The sequence below is a fragment of the Excalfactoria chinensis genome, chromosome 13 (genome assembly GCF_039878825.1).
Source record: "Excalfactoria chinensis isolate bCotChi1 chromosome 13, bCotChi1.hap2, whole genome shotgun sequence".
NCBI classification, from domain to species: domain Eukaryota; kingdom Metazoa; phylum Chordata; class Aves; order Galliformes; family Phasianidae; genus Excalfactoria; species Excalfactoria chinensis.
In genome coordinates, this window is record NC_092837.1 from 10,731,922 (window position 1) to 10,757,857 (window position 25,936).

The 25,936-nt window shown below is 48.9% G+C and overlaps 1 protein-coding gene across 4 annotated transcripts in view; it reads right to left on the reverse strand.

The window, feature by feature from the left end:
- HTR4 (5-hydroxytryptamine receptor 4) overlaps positions 1-18,400 on the reverse strand; it is a 92,329-nt gene extending 73,929 nt beyond the window's left edge. For 3 of the 4 annotated variants that reach the window (XR_011905183.1, XM_072348103.1, XM_072348104.1), the window contains exon 1: positions 18,255-18,394. The gene's annotated coding sequence lies outside the window, so the exon portion shown is untranslated. Of the gene's footprint in view, positions 1-18,254 lie in introns of all 4 variants that reach the window. The other variant, XM_072348102.1, reaches the window with a different exon arrangement.
- Positions 18,401-25,936: the final 7,536 nt, after the last annotated feature.

Genomic DNA, 25,936 nt, shown 5'->3' on the forward strand with positions numbered 1-25,936 from the left:
AACAAATAATTAGCCACTACCGCACATTCCTACTACAAATGAACTGCAGAGAGATGTGCTCCTGTGGCAGAGGTTAGCTCACAGCCCAGCAGGGACACTGTGGGCTGTGACGTGTGCAGTGACTCAGACCCAATCCTCTTAAACAAGGACAGGTTCCAGCTCCTGCTTTAAAAAAGCTGCCCTGCTCCAAAGCAAACAGAGAAATGCCCATGAAGAAAGGCATTCATCCCAGCCATGGATGTGCTGCCGGCATTTTGCTATCAGGGGCTACCCTTTGCTTGCAGGAAAGCCTTTTCCACATGTTTCTCTGCCACACATGGATTCCTATACTGTCTGCAGAAGCCAGGGGCTGTGAGGGAACACGAGGGGGTGATCCAAGACAAAGATGGGCTGCAGAGCACAGGGCACAACAGGCCGCAGGCACTGTGCAGGGACATGTTCAGTTCTCCATCTGGAGGCTGCACATGACTGATTTTATGGTGTTGGAATAAGATTCCTCTCTGTGTTTTTATCGTTGCCATGAGATGGCTTTGTGGCCCATGAAATGCAAGGAGGAAGCAAGCCACTGCTTTCAAGCCCTGCACCATGACACCTGCCACCGTTTATCTGCAGGATCAGGACTTGAGAAGAAATCCGAATGTTTCCTGGCATAGGTATACTTGTTTGTTTTAATTACTTCTTGGAACTATGACTAATGAAATCAGCAGAGGTGTGCAGAATTAGTTCTGTGATTTCAGCTGTGTGAAGGGGTTAGTACAAGCTTTGTGTCTCACCCATTCAAATTCATGGAATCATTTGAGTCGGAAGGGACCACTCAAGGCCATCTGGTCCAACCCCCTGCAATGAACAGGACACCCACAGCTCCGTCAGGTGCTCAGAGCCCCTCCAGGCTGACCTCAGGTGCCTGCAGGGATGGGGCACCACCACCTCCCTGGGAAATCTATTAAAGTGCTTCATTACCCTTAAACTACAACTGCTACTGGAAGACCTGAGCCAGAGGCTTTCTGCTGTCCCTGTGTAGGAGCTGGGAAAGCCACAGATCTGTGGGACATTCTAAGAAATGAAGGAGACAACCCCCTCAGAACTGCAGATCTGTGTAACCAACCCAACTGACTCATGCCTCTACTGCCACTTCTTCACACCGTTAAAAGATGACAGGTTGTGCAGAGAGAAGACTGGCTGAGAATATTCATCTTAAACTCATCTGCCTCCGCCTCTCTTAACAAGTCAGTTAGTTGAGCAGCAAGCTGAAATGATCACAGTCCCCAGGAGAACGTGTGATTCTCCAGATCTGTACAAAATCTATAAAGCACGTGGCTATTACCTTCTCTGGTTAGGAAGCTGATACCATCAGGGAAAGTCAAGAGGTTAATTAAATAATTACTTCTTGAAAAGTCTGAGATGCTGCAGAGGGAACACACTGTAATATTTTCTCAGCACACAGGCTCTGATCTTACCCAGGCTAGAGCTTGTTCTAAGCATTTCATAGCAGAAACAGAAGTACCTTGAGATGACTGCACTTGCTTACATACAGGAGCAATAGAGCAGAGAGCTTCTCTGTTGGCGGTCAGAGGGAAACCACCGCAGTACAGCTTTTCCTGAGGGAAAGCAACTGCAATGTTTCATTCCCTTACTGGGCTGCTCCAGCTGCCCAGGGTTTGAGGGGATACAAGGGTCCTGTCTATAATCCCACAGCAGGCATTTTAAGTCGGGTCCAGGCACTGAGGTCATGCCCTGCTTAGCAAGCACACGTGTCAAGAAGTGCAATTCCATAACCAGCTGTGCAGAGCTGAGCACCTCCCAGGATGCTGCTGCTGTTTTCAACTTCTCTTCAATTGAATTACCAAACTACTGAATCATTCCCAGGTCAATACAAGAAACCAAAATAAGCTTGACACAATGAGACCTTGAGGGCTGACTCTGAAGACTGCTCTTCACTGGATAAAACTGTGAGCTTCACAGCACTCCATACAGAGGTAAAAGAGTAAATGAGCACACAGGGCGAGCTGCTTCCAGCAGGTTATTTCCAAAATAAGAATGACAGGACAAGCTTTAGGTGGGCTGTGAGTTCTCATCAGCCAGACTTTCCAGGTAAAACAAGCTGTCCAGACGCTAATTGCGTCTGGCACCAGACACCCAGCAGCTATGAGATGTTACATGGCTCGTTTTCTACTGTTTCACAAAGAACTGCTATTTCAGCCAGCACACACACTTTGACCGAGTGCATTTTTAAAATTCTACTCATATCAGACTGTAACTCCCTGAAAAACAGCATGAGGCTGCTTTCTGTCAAACTCTCTACTACGTAACCCGTGCCATCATTTCCCTTGTGCTGAGGAGCAGGGCACGGGCATCTCACTTCATGCTGCTAGTGAAGTGTAGATTCATAGAGTCATTGAATCACAGAATCAATGGCTTGGATTGAAAGCAACCTTAAAAGCCATCCAGTTCCATACCTCTGCCCTAAACCAGTTGTCCAGACATTGTAACATTGACTTTACAAAGATCTTTCAGAGGCCTGGGCAAGGAACGTTGCATATGGTTGATCTCTATTTCCAGTTAACTTTGATCATCAGAGTTTACAACAACAGCAAAAAGTAACTATGTTGAAATAATGAAATGGATAATCTAAGCAATTATAAACCTATCAATTCAAGACTGATCCCTGGCACAGTGATAAAATGGCTCATAAAGAGTACAGTGAATTAATAATTAAAGATGGGAAGCAGAATTTGGCAATACAGTGAGGATTAGAGGAGAATAAAGCTTGCCATCCTTCTGTTTTCAGGGCTAATCAACTGCAGTGCCGCAGTAAGAGGTTGCTGTATACCCTCATCTCAGAAAAGCATTTGATTTGGTACTACATGAGGCTTTCATAAAGAAGTAAGAACAATATCACCTCAGTACAGGACTCCTGAGCCAAGTTAAACTCAGTATAGTGAGGAGCCTGAAATGCAAATGCAAACTGGGAAATACTGCCCAACAGTTCTGGTTCTCATGTGGTCCTTTGGGAATCTGTTATTGGCTTCCTGCTGCTCATTTAGAGTTTGTTTGGATATATTCTGCAAGAAAACAATACGCATTTGTATACAGCCTAGGTGAGGCAGCCAAAATAAGGCAGTATTTACAGGACAAGAGCAATCTGGCTTTGGAAATAAATAACTCTGAAAAGGACACGAGTTCTCTGCTCATCGCCAGCTCATTTCAAGTCCCTAATGCCATTTGTTATGGTTAATATAATTCTCAGGAACATCTTGAAATGGGAAAGCAGGTAACCAGGCTGCAGTCGGCTGCTCCATACTGACATCGGCATTATAAGAAAGCTGTTGGATAGCTGGAAATGCATACCAGAAAAGCTGCAAGGCTTATGAAAGAACTGGAAGATGCATTTTTACAATGCAATTCTTTTGGAGAATAATCCATTTAGTTTGTTCCAGGACAGGCTGAAGAAGAACTTAGCATATCCTATAAGTACACACTCAAGAAGAACAATACTATTCAGTGTCTGAATACTTTCTGGGGCTGAAGGTTGAATCCAGGCAAATTCAGACAAGAAGCACATTTTGACTTGCACTAACCACAGTCCTGCAGTGCAGTATGACCGAACACGCTCCTATTAGAAGGTAAATCACTGCAGATGATGGCAAGGTGAGAGCTGTGAGCTGATCAGAAGGCAGAAGTGGGAGCTGCTCTGGAGAGTCTGGCTAGTGGAGGGCAAAATGTAGACTGAAGAGATGAAACTGCAACGTGAAAGTGTTGCAGGAGCACCCAAGGAGTAACGCATCCAGACTGACTATGTGGCAATTATTTGGTAGCTATTTGCCATCTCCAGTCACAGATTTCAGCCCTTCATTCTTGAAACACAGCAAATCATTCCATGGGAGCAAGATTCAGCAGAATCCTGTGAACACTCACAACTGATTGAGATATTTTCTTTCCTGTCACATACAGAGCACCAAAATCTCACTGCCTGTCTAAGCAAGAGAAACTTCTGATGCTCAGACAATAGGACTGTGAAAACCTGATGCTTAAAATAGCAAGAAGGGAAAACGAAAAACAACTAAAAACACGCAAGTAAACTATAAACCTCATCTTCAGGAACGGAACTTTTTCTCCCAGTTTATAAGAGGAAAGAAAAGCATTACTCCTTTGTACCCCCCACCATCAAGACTTCAAGCACTTTCAGATGAGACGTAATCACTTTAGAGAGCTGTTGGGAGCTTTTGTTCGACATTTCACTCAACTCAGAGAGAAGCAAGTGTCACTTCGGAGCGCTGTGTTCCACTAAGGGCCGGGATAAAGGGATGCAAAGAGAAAGGTCTGTGTGTTCCCCAGCACTGCCTGCCGTGCCCCTGCTTACCCAAACCCAAACGCTTGCTGACTTTCTGGTGGCATTCAGGATGAGGTAGCCAACCATACCAGACTCTCTAATTATAGCATGACCAGTTACTAATTACTGTTTGACTAATCCACTGCTGTTGTATTATCGTGCTAAATGAATGATATCCCTCTGGCAACGTTTACAGAACTAATTTCCCATTCAGTTTGAGGAGCCAGAGAATGAACATGAGGAAAGACCGGAAGGTCCCACACGCCCTGGAGCACTACTGAGCAGGCTGGGAATTTTCTGACCATGGCATTTTCAAGGCATTGCACCAATATCGTCAAACCCCAGATGTTTCATTGCATCACACACAGTTTGGTAAGACTCCTGAGCGAATCAGGCCAGCAGGTCCACTCCTCATTCTCAAGTGCAAAGCACCCCTGACTTTCCAGCAGCCATAACCACCTCTAGAATGACACGATCCTAGGTGTGCAACACCCACTCCTCTTTGGCACAGAGAAACCCTGCAGAGAATCATGAGCAACTACACTGTACTTCTTAAAACAATGGTGAGCTTTCAGCTTTATAACAACCTGTTAAAAATACAGCAAGGAAAATACTACAGAAACGTTGCCAAAAATACGCATTCACACATTTAAACAAACGTTCTTCTGTCTTAGGGTTCGCTTTCTGTCAGTATCCTAGCAAAGGAAGTGACATACAAGAAAGCTCATGGGAACAGCAGAGTTTGAACCAAAAATTGTACATTATTCATTACTGACAAGCTCTGAATTTGCAATGTCAAGGAATAGCTTTCAGTCGTATACACTTTGTAGTTATTGATAGTGAGGTCTTCCTAATTCTTGAGTGCACCCAGATTTGGGTGTGCTGCTCCTATGCTAAATGTGTGTGGAGGTCACACCGTGCTCAGACTGCAGGAGGCAATGATGGGATGCTGTGTGGCACCAGGAGCCAGGCCTGGCCTCAGCACTGGCAGCATCAGTGAACTTTGTTATTTTGAAATCTGCTGGTTTTAAGCGTGAAGAAGGAATTGGCCACAGCCAGGTAAACCAGCTTAAGGAAAGAGCTCAGATTTCTCAGATTCTGTCTCTCAAACACCTAAGCCTTTGAGGGTTCATTTGGGGGCTGAAGTCTAATGTGGACATGGAAGTTATACATCTGCTTCATCTACAAGCTATCTTTCATCTTTTTTTTTTACAGATATTCCCTTACTTCTGCCGTACTTTTGGAGCCTTGCTCCTCCATCATCTCAGTACTTGTAATGCCCAACCCTTGTCGAATCCAATACATACCGGCTGGGGTCTGGGTGTGACCAGCTCTGAGCAGAGAATCTGAACTATGCCATAGGAACTGGAAAGAAAAAGTCAGTGAATGTCACTGAAGAAGATGCAGAGGGGAATCCACACCCTGCTCAGCTCATCCTCACATGCTCCAGGCCAGACCATTTCCTCCATGTTGTCTCCAGGCAGGTACAGAGCAGCACAGCAAGTACCCAACTGTGGGGGATAACACAGCACTGCTCTGCACATTGTGGAGCTGCTTATAAGTGCACAGAAAGGAGCTTTAAAAGTTGCTATTGTGATTTTGTCATTTTGTCCTCCCTTTATGGAGTACAGCGATACACAGTGGAGGAGAAGGATGAGCTGCAGCCTACAGATGCAGTTTAATATTTTGAGGCTGCTTTTAAAATTTTCTATGTGGGTGTTTGCAAAAGGATCTATTTTATATCTCTCTCCCCCCCCCCCCCCAACCCCCATCCACTGCTAATGAAACAACCAACTTGTACTCATACTTACCCCATCCATCACGAAATAAATACAAAACATCTACTCGTCCCTAATTAGAAGTTGTGATGAACAAAATTAGTCAAAAATAAATTTTCTTGTCAGGAAACAAGTTCCAGACATGTCTGCCAGCTGCACTGTGTAAAGGTCCAAAATGCAGCCTGGATACATGGCAAGAAATGTCACTGTTGTTGAAACAAAGGCAGATAGTTGCTTGAGAGGCATTTCTACTCATGTTTCCCGGGGCTGGAGCACAAAACCAACCAGGGCTTGGCTCATGTGATGCTAATGGGACAGTCCCAAGTCCCCACAGGGAGCTGGGTGTGAGAGGAGCTGGGATGACAAAGGAAAAGCCACAGGGAAAGAACAACAGCAGGGAGTGTGCGTAGTTTCCTTGCTGCTGGCAGAGCCCCTCTTATTTAGTGGCACAGGAGGCACAAGCCATGACAGCACTGAGCATGAGGTGAGCTTAGGGCCACGAAGCTCCCTGCAGAGGTGTGCTGGGCTGGGGGCAGCTGTGGGTGCTGCCTGGGGTGCTCAGTCTGCGAGATCTCATGTCAGGATGAGCTTCTCTGTGCTCAGCATAAGAGCTCTGTACTTTGTCATTGGAAGGAGAGCTCCCGTCCCTGAGCTATGCCTTTTATCTTGGAGATATTTCATTTCTGGGGTCTTGTGAGCTTGTTTGTAGACAGGCGTCTTGGGAGCACCACCTGCCCTCTGGAAACGATGCTTTGTTGGCACAATTAAGTTGACCTTCAGTCAGCTTAAATACAGACAGCCTAAACAAACATTATTATAAAGAGAATTTTAAAAACCTATTTCCTTGTGTTGTATAACGTACGAGGTGGGGAAGGTATGGATCCACCTGGAAGGACAAGCAGTGCTTATAGTATGGAAAGCCTAGCAATGTTAGCGCAAGAAAAGCATCAGCACGTGCTGCTTGGGTGTGCTCTGAGCATGCCTGGGTGCATGCAAAGATACCCTGTGTTCAGGGTGAGCTGCCCTGGCTGTCATCCACTCTCTCCAGGGTGTGCACCTGGGTATATAACCTGTGCAACATCCACCCTTCCAGCTCCAGCTCCCCACGTCTGCCCCACAGCCACTCTGCTGCTCACACAGTGACGTACAGGAAGGTGAGCATTAGCTCAACTCTGTTAGCTCTGGCCGTGCTTCAAGCCCACAGGTTTGCATCAATCCAGATTTGAAGCTTATGGAAGTGCTCACCAAGACTATGCTCACATCTCTGTTGGACCACACACATCTAAGTGCCCGGCTGCCCTGGAGCCAACCTGTGCCAGCCATCTCCACTCAATGGCTGAAACCTTCTTTTCATGTGTCTAGATAAACGGCCTGAGAGGAAACCACAGTGTCTAAAAGAAGTAAAGCAGAACTGTGGGAATGGCTTCATACAGCTATAAACAAAAGCAGGGCCCTCCCAGAGGGCCAGAAGAGAACTCCTGATGGCTGTAATTGTTGGAATGTTTATTCGCTCTATGAGCAAATGGATGAATGCTTGGGAGCAGTTATGGATAGTAACACTTGTCTCACTTTAAGAAGCTTTTACTGGACTTTGTAAACTTCTGTTATTAAACATAATGACTTCTATCTTCTGGACAGCCATAATTCCTTTGGAGCGGGATTGCTGCACATCGTGTGCTTTTCATTAAGACTGAGTTCCTGTTTGTGCAAAAGTAAACCCCTGCTCTAAGAAATGGTGTTTTATTTGCCCCAAAGCAGGAGGAGAACATCTTTAAATCTCCTCCTGTGCTCCTTGGGGAACCTTATGGGAAGAGGTCTGTTTAAATGTACCAAGAGGAGAGCTCTGTGCACACATTCCTGCATACCCGGAGCCTGGTGGACATGAGGGTCATTCACAGCACGATGAGAGCAGTTTGTAAGCACTTGGTAGTGCCCTTGGAGAGAGAAAACAGGAAATGCATAAGAAAAGTGTTGACTCAGGACAGAATGTGCAGGGGGCTGCAACCAACCCCATGCTTTCTTGAAGCCGGTCAGACCTCCAGCAGCTCTCTCAAGGATGTGGCAGCTCACTGGCTGTTTCCCAGAGGCTAAGCTCAAAACGTGGCCGCACTGTGGGTCATGCTGCTCATCGGGTCATGCTGCTCATCGTGATGTCAGCAAGAAGAGCCCCATTCCCCTTCCAGCCAAACCAAGAACACTCCCAGCTGAAAACCATCATTTTCTCCAGATTGATCCAAGGAAAGCCTGGCTTACACTGTTCTGGGATCCTCTCCCATTACCTCTGTCCCTGAGTACTGCTCAAGCTGTTCAGCCTCTACAAACCTTCACAATCCCTCCATGTTCATACATTTGTAGCAACATACTTCCCCACGTACATTTTACCCTATAATCTCATGATTCATGCAGTATTGCACTTTCTCAGTGGGTCCTAACCTTCCTCTTTAGGAAATTATTCCTTAGGGATGTCATAACCATGGAGCTGACTCTCTCCCTACATCAATTCATCCTATTTCCTTCATTAGAATTAAATGTGATTGCTACCAGGACAAGAGATCCAGCTAATGGAGCTGCGCTGATAAAACTCCCCACAAACCCCTTAGAAATGAATTGTAGCTCACAGATCTCCGAGCGCTGCTATCAATGGCTTGTTTTTATCATAATTGTGGTTATTAATATTTCATATTCATCACACATACACACACACACAAAAAAAGGCTTAAGCGAATAAAAAGCTCTACAAATTCCCTTTTGCATCAATATTCATTGCTTCTAACTCACCAGCTGCTCGGGGTGGGCTGTGTCTGTTCCCTGTGCTCAGCAGCACGGAAGGGGTAAAACCAAAAGAATGCATGAATCCTAACAAGCCATTAGCATTAAGGAGCTCGGATGATAAACAGTTTAGCAGTAATTGGGTTGGTTGCCTCATATTTAAAATAATAATAATTCAAAGAAAAAAAAAATCCAGCAAATACATCAACAGTAAGCAATACGTGTACGTAGGTAGAAGAGATTCAATGCATAAATAACATTCTTTGCCAGATGATTTTTCCAGCTGCATAATGAGCTCCTACCAGTGCACAAGAATTTGGGAAGATGCTCATGACTAAACAGCAAACTGAATTAGATACTCCAGTCCATTGTATTAGCAAAATTGCTTCTCATTGACTTGCAGGACAAGGCAAAAGATGGGAATGTTGTTCTGGGCTGCAGTGCGACCATCTCTCTGGCACAGTGATGAGCTCTGTGCCAGCCCTGCTGCCCCATCATCCCCTTTCCAGGGGCTGCAGCCCTCACCTCCTAACTCCTTGTGCCACATAGCAGCTGCCTCCAGGCCCCATCTAGCTCAGACAGCTGTGCCAGATGCGGCAGGATTTAAAACAACTGTGAGAAAAGACATGAAATAATGAAAGAAAGAGGCTGAAGAGTGTAGGGTTTAGACTGGAGGCTGGGGAGGGACAGGGGAGGCCACACTGCAGCTGCTATTAAAGTTAAATGTGAATTATATTTATAACCAATTGGATCTTCTGTTCTAAGGCTTCCTGCACAGGTGACATGCTGAGATCTTTCCCAACAGCCCAACTGATGCAAGAAAGAGGTTCTGTGGGATTTGTTGAAGCTTACTAGAGTGGTTCACTGAGGTGACATCACTTGCAGCACCCCTTCATGCTACTGCATGCAACTAAGAGCCCCGTGTGCTCTGAGCTGATCAGTACCACAACCTGTATGTGTCCCTCAATGGGAATTTGGGCCTTGCTGCCCTTGAACTCAGCAATTCCAACTGTGTTAACATCACCGAACTTGTTTCCCAAAACTGCTTTCATTTTCACACCCTCCCTGTGTGTGCAGCTCTCAGTCGCATGCAGAAAGCACTGAGGTTGCAAACAAGCGGTAGGTAATTACCGCCCCACTCTTTGCACAGAGCCCACAGAGCACTCTCACACAGACAGGTCACCTAGCAGTTTGCAGGCTCGCAATACGGCTGTGCTTTACTGCTGCAGACAAAGGCTTTCAAAAGCACCCTTCCTTTTCCTAACTATTTTTGGTCTCCTGCATGCAGCTCTCCTTGATTTCTGAAGATGGGGAAAGGGGGTCCCTCAGGCATAACCCCTCAATTACAGAGGATGTCTGTTACAGCACACAGTGCTCAGAGGAAATGTCAGTGACGCCTCTGTGATGGTTCCTTTCCTATAAGGCCAGGTCTTGATGCCTGTGCTCACTGCATAGCGCTTCATTCCTGAGGCAGAGACATTCAAGGAGCAGAGTAAGGACAGAAATACAGGTTGATAAAGTGGAGCTCTGCTTTCCTGGCCCTTCCATCAGTCTGTGTCTCACTTCCACCACCACCACCCCTTCCTCAGCCAGCCCCACTGCTGTTTCTACTTATTCCATCTCCACTGCTAAAAACCATCCTTATTAAAAGCAATGGTTTAGGTATTTCATTTTTCCCTTTGTGCGGTGCTAAGTTGCATCACGTCCTTCTATGACTGATCCAGAGGCAAATTTTCAGCACACTTGGCACAAGCTGCTGTCTAACACAGGAAGGGATGCTATCAGATCCAAACGCTGATTGAGAGTAGCTCAGCTCTGGCCATGCCAGTTACCTCTGAAACATTCACTCGAGGAACTGACAGGCAGCAATCAGATGTTTTCCAGCCTGCTTTTCATCACAGCTCATCAGATAGCAGCATAAAGTTGGGGAAAGCACAGGGAGAGAATCTGAGACGTGAGAACTAATCCACCCTCAGAAGAGGAACTGATTCTGCTTTTTTTCTTTCCTGCTTATCTTACAGTAAATAAAGAATTAAAGAAGATTGCTGAACATCTATCCATTCAGGCAGCAGCTGAATCTCCTGTTAATTGCTTCGGGATGCTGAGGGAGGAGGGAAAGTGATGGGACATTACAATAGGCAGTAAATGCTGTGATTGGCAGCTACGCACAACCTTGCATCTGCATCTGTGCTGCTGTATGGGGAATTGATAATCACAGCTTGAACCTCTGATTAACCATCTGAGGCAAGTGACAGGTCAGCTGTGGGAGCACAGGTGAAGGTAATTCAGCTGTGATCCTGGAAGGGGTGAAGCTTGACTCCACCTCTCCTAGATCCCATTTAAGGGCTGACCACCACTAAGGCAGCATCTATTTCAGGAGATTGCTCCTGTGTGGAGTTTCTGCAGCGAGCCTCAGTGTCGGTGTCTTCTATATAACCTCTGGCTATCCATCTACCTTGCCTTTGTATAATTACAGCTGCTAACATAGAAACTGGGGAAATGTTCTTATAGAGACCTCTATGTAGTGAGAGAAGGTGTACTTAAGAAAAATAGCCTTCTTGACAGAGAGAGAGAAAAGGGGAAAGTCATTCATTGACATCTCCTGGCTGAGCAAACAGAGCCCAGCCTCTGGGTAGGTCTGTACTCAGAGGGAGGAGCATCCTAATGGAGAACAGTACCCAATGCTTCCAGCAGCACTAGCTACACAGATCCAATGGAGCCTCTGCATACCATCCTGAAGTCAGCAGAACCCGTAAGCAAACAGTTTTTTCCCCATGAGTTTTCTTTGTGATCTTGGCTTTTTTTCGCCAATAGGAGCTGCCCGCACTATGCAGCACTGCCAGCTGCTGCCGGTGGGACTCAGCACTGCCTGCTGAGGCCAGAGAGACACGTTTACAAGAGGAGAGGCTCCGGATAGTCTGGCAGCACCTCTCCTGCTAACAGCAACGCAGATAAGCAGCACTGCCTTCCTTAACTCAAGTGGGAAAGAAATCCCAACTTGCTTACTGTTTAATAGAATGCAGAGAGGCAAAAGAATTTAAACTCCAGCTAGGTTTTCCCTGTCTAAGTGAAGCTCTTGAAGAGAACAACTCAGAGGACAGTTGGAGGGATGAAGCTATTCCCACCAGTACTCCACAGACGATGTGGATGCTGGTGCTGCCCCACACCAGTGCTATTTTTGCCTGGATTTAGAGCACCCATGAGGGATGATAAGCAGTGCATGCTCTGTTTGTTATTTTTCTCTGCACGTGTCGTTGGGATGCTGCTGTTTTTAGCCAGGCTCTTGGAATTCTTCATCACCTGAAAATGTTCTCCTGTGCCAAGATCAGAACTTTAAGTCTCTCTTGGGCTCCCCAGTTTTGGATCCCTGATCTGAGGGGCTCTCATAGCTCATATTATGTTGCTGTTTTTTTAAATCAAAAATAGCAGTAACAATAAATGCCTGTGGACCTGGAGAGTAGTGAAGGATGAGATGGCTGCTAAAGAAGAGGGATGAAGGTGTGAAAGGGAGAGGAACCAACTGGAAAACACCACAGAACCGAACATCCCAGAATCCCTCCAGCTCCATCGGGAGGTGATGCCAAGGGGGGAAGGTGAGGGAGCTCCTGGGGTGGCAATAAATGCAGATGAGTCAAAGAGAAGCAGTCGGTCTGCTGGCGACTGTTATCTCCTGTGCCAAGGGTAAGTAATGGTGCTGCTCCCAGAGCACGGCCCTTCCCATCTGCATGGTGCCGGCAGCCACTTTCCCCTCATCTTTCCTTCCAGATTCTCTATATCTCCTAGAACTCCTGGGAAGCGCAATCTGCTGAATAGGAGATTTTTTTTTCTTTTTTTTTTTTTTATGCAATCTGTATTTACCAGGCAGCTTTTGTACACCGAACAATAACAGCATCGTGAGTTTAATGACAGTTTATTGGCGTCCCATTGTCACGGCATTGTAATGCACGAGATCACTCCGGGCTCCATTCTGTGATCATTCCATAACAAAGACTTTTAAAAGTTCTTGTTGAAGCGGCTATCGACACTTCCGGGCGAAAACAACCCAAATCTCGATGTCAGCACTTCGTGATGTAAACAGATGAGTTAGAACAAACACCTTAGGAAATCACGAGGCCATGGCCCCCAGAACATCTTATACAAGGTACCCCAAGGGATCGCTGCAGGTGTTAAGAGGGAGGATCTACACAGGGCTCCGTGATGCTGCTGGGGACAAGGCAGACAGAGCTCAGCACCTGTGGCCACGCTTTCCTCCATGAGTGAAAGCCTTGTCTTGCACGGAGGCACCCAAGCTGCCCTGACTCCATGGCAGACTGTCACCTGCACACTGTGTTGAAGGAGAAGACTATTTTGCTTCCTTCTGGTCGGAGTCTTCCAGCAGATCAAGGAAATCACAGGCAGGAGAGTGGAAATTCCCTTTTTCTGGTTTCCTACTTTCCTGGTTATTTCTCACATAGCACAAGTATTGTTTGCTTTATATCCTATTAAATGTAAACGGGTGCAGATAGAGCTGCTGTTTTCTTTCAAGAGCTGTTACAGTGGGATCTATCAGTGAATGAGCCAAGAGGAGTGTTCAGAAAATCATGCATTCATAAAAGGTGTCTTTGCAACTAGATTTGAGCCAGCTCCTGTGAATTTCCCCTGACCTACAAAGCTCATAAGTGAGTGAATGAAGGCAAAGAGGAGGAAGGGAGGTGAACCCCACCTCCCACCAGCAGCAGCTGGGCTGAGCTCAGACTCAGCTCTGCACATCACAAGCACATCCAGATCACAAGAGTCCCATGCACCTCACAAGTGTCCCACAGCATGCTGGTTCTATCGTCCCTTCTCATGATTAAAGGTTTTTCTCTGTAAATCTAAAACTAAGAAGGGTGCTGAAGAGCCAGGTACTCAACCACCTGCTACCTGCACCATCCCTCAGAAATACTGGCTTCAGAGCAAATCCTGGATACCATTCAAAAAAGACAGGTTTTTCTTTAACTGTCTCTCTAGGCCTTTTGGTTTGTGATGCTCAGTGCATGCACACTTCTACCAAATTTGGTTTAAAAACCAGCTCAGATTCAGCTTAGATCAGTTTCTTTTCAATGCCATTGAGCAACACGAGCCGCTCTGAGATCAATTCTCAGAAAACCCAAGCTTAAAAAAGCAAACCAAAACAAAAGATGAGATCTTGCTTCCTTTGAGCCAACACAATTTTCAGTCACACTTTCAATACTTCCCAGTGTAACCCTCAGTAACACTCAGGCTCTGTCTTGCTGGAACAATAGAAAACCAGTCTGAGGCTTCTTATCTGACAGATGCCTTTGGAGCTCATTTTTATTGACAAAAAACATGAAGCATCTAAAACAAGCCCTTTTGCCATTCTGTGTAAAATAAGAATAAGGCAGGCCATGTAAATGAACTTGCTTGAGTATCTCCAGAAATGGATGATCCACCATCTCTGGGCAGCCCAGCCCAGAGCTCAGGCAGACTGTCCTGCGGCTGTTCCAAATACCTTTTACCCACGGGTCTTTCCACCATCACAGCTATCAGGACTTGCAGTGAAAGATGGCTCTGAGGTCAAAGAACCATAGAATCATAGCATCGTTAAAGTTATAGGGCACCCTTAAAGGCCATCTGCTCCATCTCCTCTGCAGTGAACAGGAACAGCCACAGCTCCTGTACTCAGTGCCCCTCCAGCCTGACCTTGGTTATCCATCTCCACAGATGGGGCACCCCCCCATCCCTCTGTGCAACCTGTGCCTCACCACCCTTATTGTAAAGATCTTCCTTATATCCAATCTAAATCTCCCTCTCTTAGTTTGAAACCATTTCCCCATATCCTGTCACAGATGTATTGACCTTGGGTGGGGTTCAACAAGCAGCACTTTGTTTGGCAATGGCACATGTGTGCCTGCTGACATGCAGAGCACCCACTCCTCCTGACTCCCCAGCTGAGAGAACTCAAGGATTTGCCTGCTCTCCATAACCTCAGACCCTGCCACTTTCTGGGCACACCAAGAAAAGCAACACTTAACCTAATGAGAAGGGCTTAGCCCGGTTAGTCAGTGGGGCCCTATTCATCTCCCTCCCATCCAGTAACCAGGATGTCACATTGCAAGGTACCCGCTGATCCTAATGGCCATGGTCATTGAGAAAGACCTCTCCTTGCCAGCATCCCTCTGGCCCTGCACCAAGCCCAGTGTCTCATCACACAGCAAGGAACAGCCTGGAGTTGGCCCCAAGCAGGGGTCAAACCACTGCCTGAAAGCATTTCCTTTCATTCCATCCTCCCAGACAGTTTTATATGGGCTGTTTGGAAACCCACACAGTCAAGTGTGGATTTTAACAATTGGTGTTTTTTTTTTTTTTCTTCTATTACTATTAAAGAAAACAACTGGTTTATTTCTTTTCTTTTTTTTTTTTTTTTTTTTTTCTTTTACTATTCCCTATAGGAAATTTTGGAATTAATCATGAAGACATTTCCTTCGCTACATTTTTTCTTTTGTTTGTATTTTTCGTTTGTAGGTAGGAGAACAGACATGATGATCAGAGAAGTCCTTTTCTGGCTTTAAAAAGGCATAGATGAAATTGGTGGTAATATCGCTGTCAAGCTGGATGAGGTTTTCAACCTTGGAGCCTGCTTTTCCATGGATTAGCACCTCCAGAGAGCAGCTGCTCCTTGGCTGATGAGCCAACAGTGGCACACAGCAGTGACACAGGGTCACCTGTGCCACAGGCACTGCCAGGCTACACCTGGTTCTGCTGCTAACCACTAATGAGTGTTTGGAGAAGTCCTTTTTTTCTTCTCAGCACTCCTTCTAAAAGGAGAAAGTGATGGCTCTGTTGTCTTCAGTATAGGGCACAGAGTGAAAAAAAAGCTATAGATAAGAACCATGGTATCATGTCATAGTGACAGCTCGTGCTACTCAACTATCTGGCCAACACCTTTTCTCAGCTGGAAGTCTTATGGCAGCAAGGGTCGGTAGGGGGAATTTGGAGGATAACCCGCACACTGGAGCTGCTGGGCTGGGCGAGACCCAACTGCACCTCACTCCTTATGGCCCAGCATCCAGCTCATCTCCATGGGAACCATAATAAGGGCAGAACTCATCTTTGCCATCTCAAACCAAAGCAAACCCAAATAACGAGCTGCTCTGCAAGATACACGGAGCAGCAGCCACCTCAACACTACCATCAGCACAACTGCCACTGGGGAGGAGAGCACCTCCTGCTGGGCTCCCAGCTGTCTCCTTAACTGCACAAGCTTGTCCAAGTCCAATTCATGCTCTTGCAGGGCAATTTGCTGTACACTGTGCATTGCTGCCCCTCTTGCTGCAACCAACGTGTCTGCAGCTGCCTGAACACACTGGGGTTGGGGGGGGGGGGGGGCTAAATTAGATTATTTGCCCTAATAACAATAAGTCTGATGGAATTACACAACATGATCAGAGTAAAGTCAGCTGCTCTAAAGCCCCAGTTTCAGTTTCACATTGGCTGAGAGAACCAGCATTATGGTGCATCCCCATTCAGCCCCTGACAATCTGTGTTCTGCAGGCATGCAGCAGCCCGCAGCCCAGCACTCAGAGAATGGGGACCCCAGGAAAGTCATTTGTGCACGGTGAGAAGTTGCTCCCGTGCAGAGAACGACTGTCGCTTGGCGCTCACCTCCATCTTTTCCAGCTAATGGGCTCACAACATCAGAAGTGGATAATTAATTAATAGCCTTCCCGTGAGGAAAGACTTTCTTTAACTCTCAGGAGCTCAGCGATGGCTGTGCCCCAACACACAGGGCTGTCACAGTGGCATGTCGGGATGTTTCACTGCAGAACTCTGTGTCTACACAGGGTGCATTACAGTGCAGGGCCCCCAGGGGTTTCCAAAAGCTCTGCACTGGAATTACTGAGAGCACCTCCATTTACACCAGCCAGACACCTGCTTCTGTGTGACACAAGCTCATGCATGGGGCATCACCATGCCCCATCCTCTGCTCCTGTACACCAGCAAGTGTCAAAGCACTGCCACCTTTCACTCAGTGACAGGTTTGGCTTCAAACATAAACCCACCGCAAAGGTTTCCATGTAGAATGGTAGGGCACTTCAATGTGCAAGGCAGCATGGTGCCTCTGTGCCCTTGTGGGCACACAGCTCTGCACCAGGCAGGCAGGAGCTCAGCACTTGCAGCACGCCAGTCCTGCTGCTTTCAAGTCCATGTTTACAAAGTCCTGGGGAAATTAAACTATTTAAGTCTATCCCCAGCAAGGAACTGTTTAAGGAAATTGGATAAACATACCTTAGTGTGTAAATACTAATGAAGCAAACATGCAGGTTCACGCACGTGTTTGTTTGGCAGCACAGTTGATGGCAGTGCTGAGGTCAGGCAAGGGGAGCAAAAAGGAAACAGCAAGGCCATCCCTGGGCCGGGAGCTGCTGCTGTTCCCTGAGATCGACCACAGCCCTGCTGCCCATCATCCCCACTATGAGCACAGACTGAGACAGCTGGAAAACTGCACCTTGCCATGCAAAAGTATTCAACCGCTAGAATCCAAGGCAGAGAGAACCATGCTCCTTCAAGGAGGGATTTCAAGTATTTTGTTTTTAAAGACAAATGAAGTCGTTGTGACATCACACGTTTCAAGGCACCATCCAGGCCAACTGCCACAGCTGCCTGGAGCTTCCAGCCCATAAACCAAGACCACTCACCCTTCAAGATACCCTCAAGCCACAGAAGCCTACAGCTGCGCCACATTTTAATTACTCACCCTTCTATGAAGTTTCCATAGGTGGAACTGGTTTTGGAGCTAGGACGGATCTGTCAGGAGTTTGAGGAAATGATACCAGTTTTCTTACACATATACAGCCCCAGATCCTCTCCCTATACCTGAATGCACTGAGAAATTGATAGGACTCCTGCTCACCCCCTCGGCTTTGGAGAGAGGCTGAGCCAGGTTCAGCAACAACATGATGCTTGACCTCAGCATCACGGGCTCGGAACAGATACAGAGCTCGGACAGGCTGGCTGTGATGAGGGAGGCTTTGCACTGCGGACCCTGGGATGTGACAGTCCGAGCCCAGTATCCCGCAGTTCGCACAGTATCACTCACAGCTCACACAGACGCAGCGGCTCAGAGCGAGCAGGCACACATTGCGACGGCAGATATCAGTACGGCACCTCGCGAGGAATCCCCCCTCTACAGCCCGCACCACCCCGCACACAGCCGCCCGATGAGCGATTACTACGATTTCCATTCACAACCGAACGGACACGTGCTTTTGCACAGGTGCGGTCCCACAGAATCACGGCGTAAATAAAACGGAGGACGGCAACAGCGTACCGACGGAACGAAGCCGGGCTGTCACCCCCCACCTCTCGTTGCCCGCTCCCGGTTCCGCGCTGCTTACCGTCCCCGAGCCGGAGCCCGGCGCACGCCGCAGCTCCGCGGGCGGTTCGCGTCCTCATCGCGGCGGTGCGGAGCGGTACGGAGGGCTGCACACCTCCTGCCCGGGAGCGCCTAACTGAGCTGCCCCCGCCCCGCAGTTCCGCGGACAACGCCCGCCCCCTCCCCGCCCAGCCCAACCCAACGCAGCCCCGGCCCCGCGGCGGAAAGTTGCGGCCGTCCCGTGGTTGGGAGCCGCCAACCCTCCGGCTCAGGCGGGTTCAGCCCCCCGGCACCTCCCGGGCCGCTCTCCCGACGTGCATCCTCTGAAGCTGTTGGCGGCTGAGCCCTTCGGTCGGCCAGATCCTCTCCCGAGCTCAGCTAAGATGCTTCGTTTCAAACCGACTTCGGGGGTTTGTTTGTGGGAGAAAAACGCAGAAGGGAAGCGGAGCGCGGTGACGCGGGAGCGCGTTTCTCACTGGGGGGGTCAGCCCGGCTCTTCTGACCTTAGGAGAGATTTGGCGGTGAGAATCCGTCCCCTCGACCTGGTCCGGGAAGAGATGGGCATCGGGATCCAAACAGTCCCACTGCAGAAACAGATGGAGTCCAAAAGCGGGATCCGAGCGGCCCCGTCTCCAGGTACGCTCACCTCCAGCACCTGGACCTGAATCGGGCCGTTTTAGGGAGAACACGGATCTCAAGCTACGCGCCGCAGCTTGTGCGGTGTGCGCTGCCCTCCTGCCCCAGCTCCTCCTGCTCCGCACGGCACCGCGGTCCCCCCTTCCCTTTGTGTTTGTGCACGGGCTCCATACTGTGCACTAAGAGCCCCGCTCATACTGCTCACAAACTGAAACCCAGTGTATGGGGCTGGGAGTTAAAGTACAGCAAAGTTCACAGACGTACTGTTACAGGCTTACAGAATGGCTTGGGTCAGAAGGGACCTTTAAGACCGTTACGCTCCAGCCCCTGCCGTGGGCTGGCTGCCCCCACCAGCTTCGGCTGTGTAGGGCCCCATCCCACCTGGCCTTGGGCACCTCCGGGGATGGGGCACCACAGCTCTGGGCAGCAGTGCCTGTGCCCACACCGGCCTCTGAGTGGGCTTCAATCTGAAGAAATATCCTGTGACACTTTGGGGTCCTTTCTGCTGCCGGCTGTGGCTGATAAGGGCCATGTGTGTGTGTGTGTGTGGGGGGGGGGGGGGGGGGCTAGGGGAGGGTGGGCTGCAAACCTGGCTGTCCCTGGGTGTTTCTAAAGCTAAGAACGGGCTGTGCTGAGACCCAGCACTCTCATCGCTTCCGTCATACTTCCTCACACCTCCTTTTGATGCAAATTGCTCTCCAGGATTATCAAAGGGTTTCTTCAGCATGAATGGGACGCGTACAAAAATGTAATTAAATTTGTATAAAGAAAAATTGGAAAGGATTGGAGAGGACGATAAGGCTGCTGCTTGCTCTTCTCTCCTTCCCTCCTCCTTTTTTATTCCTTCTGTAACAATAATAAAGCTGAAGATCCAGTTGAGAAGAAAAAAGCAGCCATGTGATTCATTGGCCCTGAATCACAGCATGGTGCAGCGGCGCTCACTGCCTTCCTCTGCAGCAGCTCCAGCACTGCTCCACATCACTGCCACACTGCCAGGCATGGTGGGGAGATGGGGAGATAAAACCCACCTGGAAGGACTGCTGTGGGAGTGTATGGCTTGTTGGCTTTGAACGCAGCACGGTCCCCTATGCCTCATTGTGTGGGACAGACTTCATTGAAAAGATCCTGAATAAATCAGGTTTCTGAGGGATACACCTGCTGTCAGAGCATGAAGTTCTGCCCCGGGGCTGAGGAGGGGATTCTTCCTATCTTTCCCATTTCAAACATGGGCTCTGGTGGGGGTCACCTCAGCATAGGCACTGTGCTGGTCCCGGCAGCCAGCGGTTCTGGCCCTGAGCTGAAAGGTCCTGGCAGGGCAATGGGACACTGGCTGGGCTTGTTTCAGCGTATCTTAGGAGGAAGAGCACGGTGAGGAGGTGAGGCACTGGGAGCACCCTGCTCTCCATTGGACTGAAAGCACCTGTTGTTGTGCTGCTCTCCTTCCTTAGAGATGTGTCTCACTGCTGTCACCACCTCCTTTCTCAACATTACTCATTACCAGACCAAGCAGCTGTCTGTGCGCCAATCCATCTCCATGCAGCCACACTCCTGGGCTCACAGTCACAGTGCTCAGCCTGAAATGAGATGGGATATCAGCCATATGGGATCACAAGAGAGGGGCAGACAGAGGTGGGAGCCAACCTGTAAGTACGCAAAGCCCAGCAGTTGTAGAGTGGGACTGTGCTGCTTGCCAAGCACTTTTGATATATCCACTGTACCTCATCCATAAGTCTGCACAGACATTAATCTAAAATCCAGTGTAAGACTGGCCTGACTTCTAGCTTTAGGGATGTGTAAGATCAATGACCTGGTCCCAGTCATGCAAAGCAGAATATTAAACAGGTTTGATACCAGGGGACAAGTTTGTCTGTCATTCTTTACAAGAGATCATTTTTTGGAGACCATCTCCCCATTTACAACATATGAGCTGGAAGCTACTGAACAACCTATCAGGAACATGAGGACAAGGGAGGGTGAAATGACAGCTGACAGATCAGGCACTCTGGGTCAGAGCAGATGTGGGCATTTGATGATAGTTAAGATCCCTTCCAACCCAAACCATCCCATGGTTCTGTGGTTCCATGATTCCATGAGCAGGGAAGGGCTGCTGGGGGGCAGGAGGCAGAGCCCACCCCGTCCCACTCATCCCTACAGAACCACAACAGTTCAGAGCCCTCACTGGTTGCTGCTGGACCTGCACAGGGGCTGCGTGCATCATGAATAGTGATAACTCCATGTGACTGAATAAAAGCCAAGTGAATCACTCACCATGGATTATTGATAGTATTAATTCTATCTCTTCTGCACTCAGGATGCCCACGAGCCTCCCTGGATTTATTTTTCTTCCTTTATTACATAGTTTTGGAAATGAAGTAGCATAAACCCAAGTCATTTTATCCCTCAGGGCAGGATGGGACACAGGGTTCCATGCAAGGCAGTGCACACACAGCAGGATTGAAGGAGGTAACGGAATCTGCTCAGCCTGCCGAAGCCAGGTGCTCAGTGCTATACTTCATAAATAAATCACTTTGTGCAAACCAAGTGGTTCAGCACAGCCCATCTGAGCCAACCAGAAGTGCTGGTGCTTTATGAGGTGCCAACCTCTGCCTGCTTACATGAATTCAGAGCTGACAGCATCTACATACACCAAATGTGGAACCAAAGCAATGCAGTCACTGCTAACCCCAAACCCATTCAAGCCAATTTGATCCACGTTGGGTTTGTGTGGTTACTCTTCTCCAGACAGGTGTCACCAATCCCATTTGCAGGTACAGGTACGTCACATCACTTGGAGGGATGGAGGTCCTGCTGTGCTCTGTGCCACTTGCCCTGGCTGGCCATGAGCCCCCAGCTTGGCTCACTCATGCAGCCCAGGATTGCTCTGCTGCAGATGGTTGCGCTGTGCGAGGGATGAAGGCTGCTGTTTCCATGGCAGCAGTTAGACGACTCCACTTGTTAGCAATTCTACTATTAAAATGCAAACGAAATTATACCGGGAGAGCAACTTTTTCCTTCCCACTCTTTGGCCTTTGGGAGTCCTCGCCTCCGGTCTGTGCTGGAATCCTCAGCCTATGGCTGTGGCTACTCCCACCCAGTTTTGCTGGTCCAGCTCATGGCAGTGCATGAGGGGTGGAGTGGTGCTGGGGAACTGCACTGCCTTTGGAACCCCTCAGGTCAGCTCTGGCCCCACTCCTGGTACCCACACTCAGCAGTGAGAGGTTCCCAGTGCCATCCCACTGACACTGGGTTGCCTGCAGCACCTGGGAAGGAAACCCCAAGCCCTTTGTGGGTTGGAGAGCCATTAGCTAAGCCCTCTCCTTGCTTAGTGGAACAGTTTTCTTCCCAACCATTCATTCCCCATCAAAAACCTTAACATTAAGAAGAAAAACATCAGGATGTTCCTTTACCCACAGCTGTCCAAAAAGAGGAGAGCAGATGGGAGCCCACAGGTGGTGTGCCAGCCTGTGCTGGCAGTCACAAGCTTGGGCAGTGATGGCTACAGCCAGCGCCCACCCAAATGCAGCAGAGCACTCGGGGAAATTCACTCTGCATCCTCTGCAGCACGGCAGACGTGTGAAGAACGCCGTGAAACAGGTGGGCACTCGGCAAGACAAAACCAGAGCGTACCAGCAGCAGCTGCTGGGCGTCCTCTCTGAAGTGAGTTATTTGCTTGAATAAAGAATTCTATTGGGGGGAACGTGGGAAAAACAAAGCGCAGAAGGCAGTGAGTGCCGGTGCTCCATCCACAGCTCCGTGACGCTGTCGGGCAGCTCGCGGGGACGGAGCGGGGCAGGCGGCGCTGCTCGGAGCGCTCCCGCTGGGCCGGTGGCGCCCCCTAGCGGCCCGACGGAGGAGCTCTGCCGGCACTCAACGGAGCGCTCACCGGTCCCGTTCACTTCTCCGCATCCTCGGTCAGTGAAAGCCGACAGACCCGACGGTGGCTATTTATCTCCCAGTTTGTTACCGCACCAATCAGCTGCTAATTTGTCCGGGCAGATAGTTGTTGAGAGCTCAGGAAAACACCCACTGTAGGGTGCGTAGTCGTAAAATCGTTTCAGTTGGAAGGGACATCTGATCCAACCCCTGCAACGAACAGAACACCCACAGCGCCATCAGTGCTCAGAGCCCCGTCCCACTTGTTTGTATCTGCAGGGATGGGGCACTCAGCCCCTCTCTGGCAGTGGTAATGCAGAAGATGTGATCGCAGCTGCCGGTAGAACCGCAGGTGGCAGCCCTGAGTTGGAGCCCGGGGCAAGGAATGCTCCTTGTAAACCTGAATTTAGGTCTAACCTGAAGGAGACCTGTCCTCTGCGCCCCTACATGACCAGGACTCACTGCTCTGCCTTGCCGCATTCCTACCTGGGCTCCTCAGAAGAAAGGCTCTGATATGATCACTTCAGCTTCTAAATTCTTCTGCTGAGAGGGCTGCACATCACCCTCCGTTTAAACCCTGCTTTAAAACATTTGAAACTGTAGAGAAGCCACATCAGAAACTCCTTCTCAGCCATCAGATAGAGATCTCTTCTTTCTTCTGCCTTCCCCTGCCCAGGCATTCCCCAACACCAGCTGTTTCCACTGAAGTTTTAATTTTTATTGGTTCTTTTCTTTCCTTTGTAGGAGGCCCACCACCATCACCTGCAGCTCACTGATTTGCCTTCCCAACCAAGGTTTGCCTGCCTGGGAGAATCTACATGGGTAAATGCTATGCTGTGGGATGTGCCTGTGCTGGGAGCACGTTGTTTTACCATAGAAGTAACTCCTGGTGTTAGAGTGTGTTTCCAGGAACAGGCAACAGGAGCAAGAGCAGCAATCCCATATGCTTTCCAGAAGGTGAAGCAAACAGCAATCAGCCACAACTTTTATTCCCTAAACTTTCCCAGGGGGAGCATTCTGAAGCATCAAAAGGATTCAAACCTGTCCATCTGCTGCTGCAGCATAATTAACAGCTGCACAGTCAGCTCCAAGCGCAGCTGACAAAGCCCGAGCAGCAATCCTCTATTTATCACACCCTTGGAGTATTTATAGATCTCAGCAAGGCAGGAGGCAGAGAGTGAAGGAGCAGAACAGGTGAGCTGCTTGCTGGGGGAGATAACATTTGCTTTCATCGTGTGGCATTTCTGCAGTGCTGCAGGAAGGGGCAGGAGGTGTCTGGGCAGTGTGCTCCCACCCGGTGGGTGTTCCCCCTGCATGGCCCCAAAGGTGAAGGGCTGAGATATACAGCCTGATTTCCCATATTGCTGATTACGGGCTACCCTTGGACTGTACAGTTTGTGTCTTATCTCCTTGGTATCATTTACAACTCATGACCTCTTCATAGGAATTGATAGGAAAGTGGTAATTATCCTTGCAATAGTGTTGCTTTGGCACTTTCACAGCTCCTCTGTGCTGATGTTTCCCGTTGCAGCAGGCAGTGGGAATCCCTGCTCCCATGGAACCTCACCTGTGCTATCTCGCAGCAGGCGGTGCCCAGAAGTTATCAGCACCCATTTTACTTCCTCCTGTTGTGTTCAACCCGTTGAGATCATAAACACACATAAGGCCTACATAAAACAATTCAATTTCCCTCATAAACGAGCTTTCAAGGAAAACGATGGCTCTGCTGCCCCAAAGAGGAAGCAAAGTCGAAGTCACAAGGTTTCTCTCCGTGGATTCTCTGACTCTTCTGCTCACAGAGCTGCCCATTGCCCACTCTCCATGGCTGATGCAACCTCCCTGGGAATTGCCTCATGCCACAGTTGCCTGTGTGGGCCCTGCAGAGCTGCACCCTACTCACACCCACACCCCACGCTGAGCAGTCAGCCCTGCAATGTCTGGGTTCATCAGGCAGTTGGGCATACCCTAATCCTAACCTGCCCGAAGGAGTCTTTTGGCCACCAGAAAATATTTTCCTGAGTAAAGCCAGCAGGTTTCCTTTTTCATGCATTTTATTTACAAGTCTCCATCACTGGGCCTCCAAGTAGCTGTCAGAGCTGGTGTTTCCTAGGCATGGTCAGGGGAATAGTGTTGTATTAAACATGCAGCACATGTGTTGGATTGGCAGATGGAGGAAGGGCTGTCAGCTGAACAAATTCCCTGCAGTTTTCTGAAACTTGTTTGTTTTTATGGGAAGTGTTTTGCTGTCGCTGGCTTTGAGGAGATCCTTCAGTATCTAAAGGCAGGTCTTAGGATAAAAGGGGACAGAGTCCTTAGCGAGGTCTGCTGTGATAGGACAAGGGGAAATGGTTTCAAACTAAAAGAGGGGAGATTTAGACTGGATATAATGGAAAAGTTTTTCCCAGTAAGGGAGGAGAGACACTGGCACAGGTTGCCCAGAGAGGGGATGGATACCTGTCTGTCCCTGCAGACACCCGTGGTCAGGCTGGAGGGTCTCTGAGCACTGATGGAGCTGTGTTCATTGCAGGGAGTTGGACCAGATGGCCTTTAAGGGTCCCTTCCAACTCAAATGACCCTATCCTATCCTTTCCTATTCTCTATAGTGATAACTGATCCCCTGCAATCTATTCCCCACATTGACTCAGAGTGGACACAGGGGAGAGAAGGGCGATCCAAAATAAAGGTGGTCCAAAGGAACGTGGGGCTGTTTGTGAAGCAGTGGGAGCCGTGCTGGTTCTTGCTCCTGATTTGGTTGGGGAGCACAGGAGCCTCGGGATGTGGATTTCTCTACAGCACAGCTTTTAAGAGAGCACCCCTAAGGGCGCTCCTCCCGCCGCAGAGCCGGAGCGGCTCACGCGTGCCCCCCAGCGCCCACCCGAGTCCGGAACCGCAGCAGCGGCGGCAACGAGAGGGGGAAGCCCCGGGGGTTCCGCGTGGCTGCGTGCCGCCTATCGCTGGCAAAGCCCTTTCTAAAGAGGGGAAGTCACCCGGGTTCCTTACGGCCACAGCTGACCTTGAAATGCCGCTCAGACGATTGGAAATCTGCCTTGAAATCCACGCTTCCCGTCTGTTTAATCCGTGCCTGCTGCTGACAGTCCATTGAAGTCTTTTTCAATGCTCTGCTTGCAAAAACAATCAAACACCCCACCCTAAAATTGCAGCGAAGCCTACCCTCATCAGAAATCATCCCTCAGC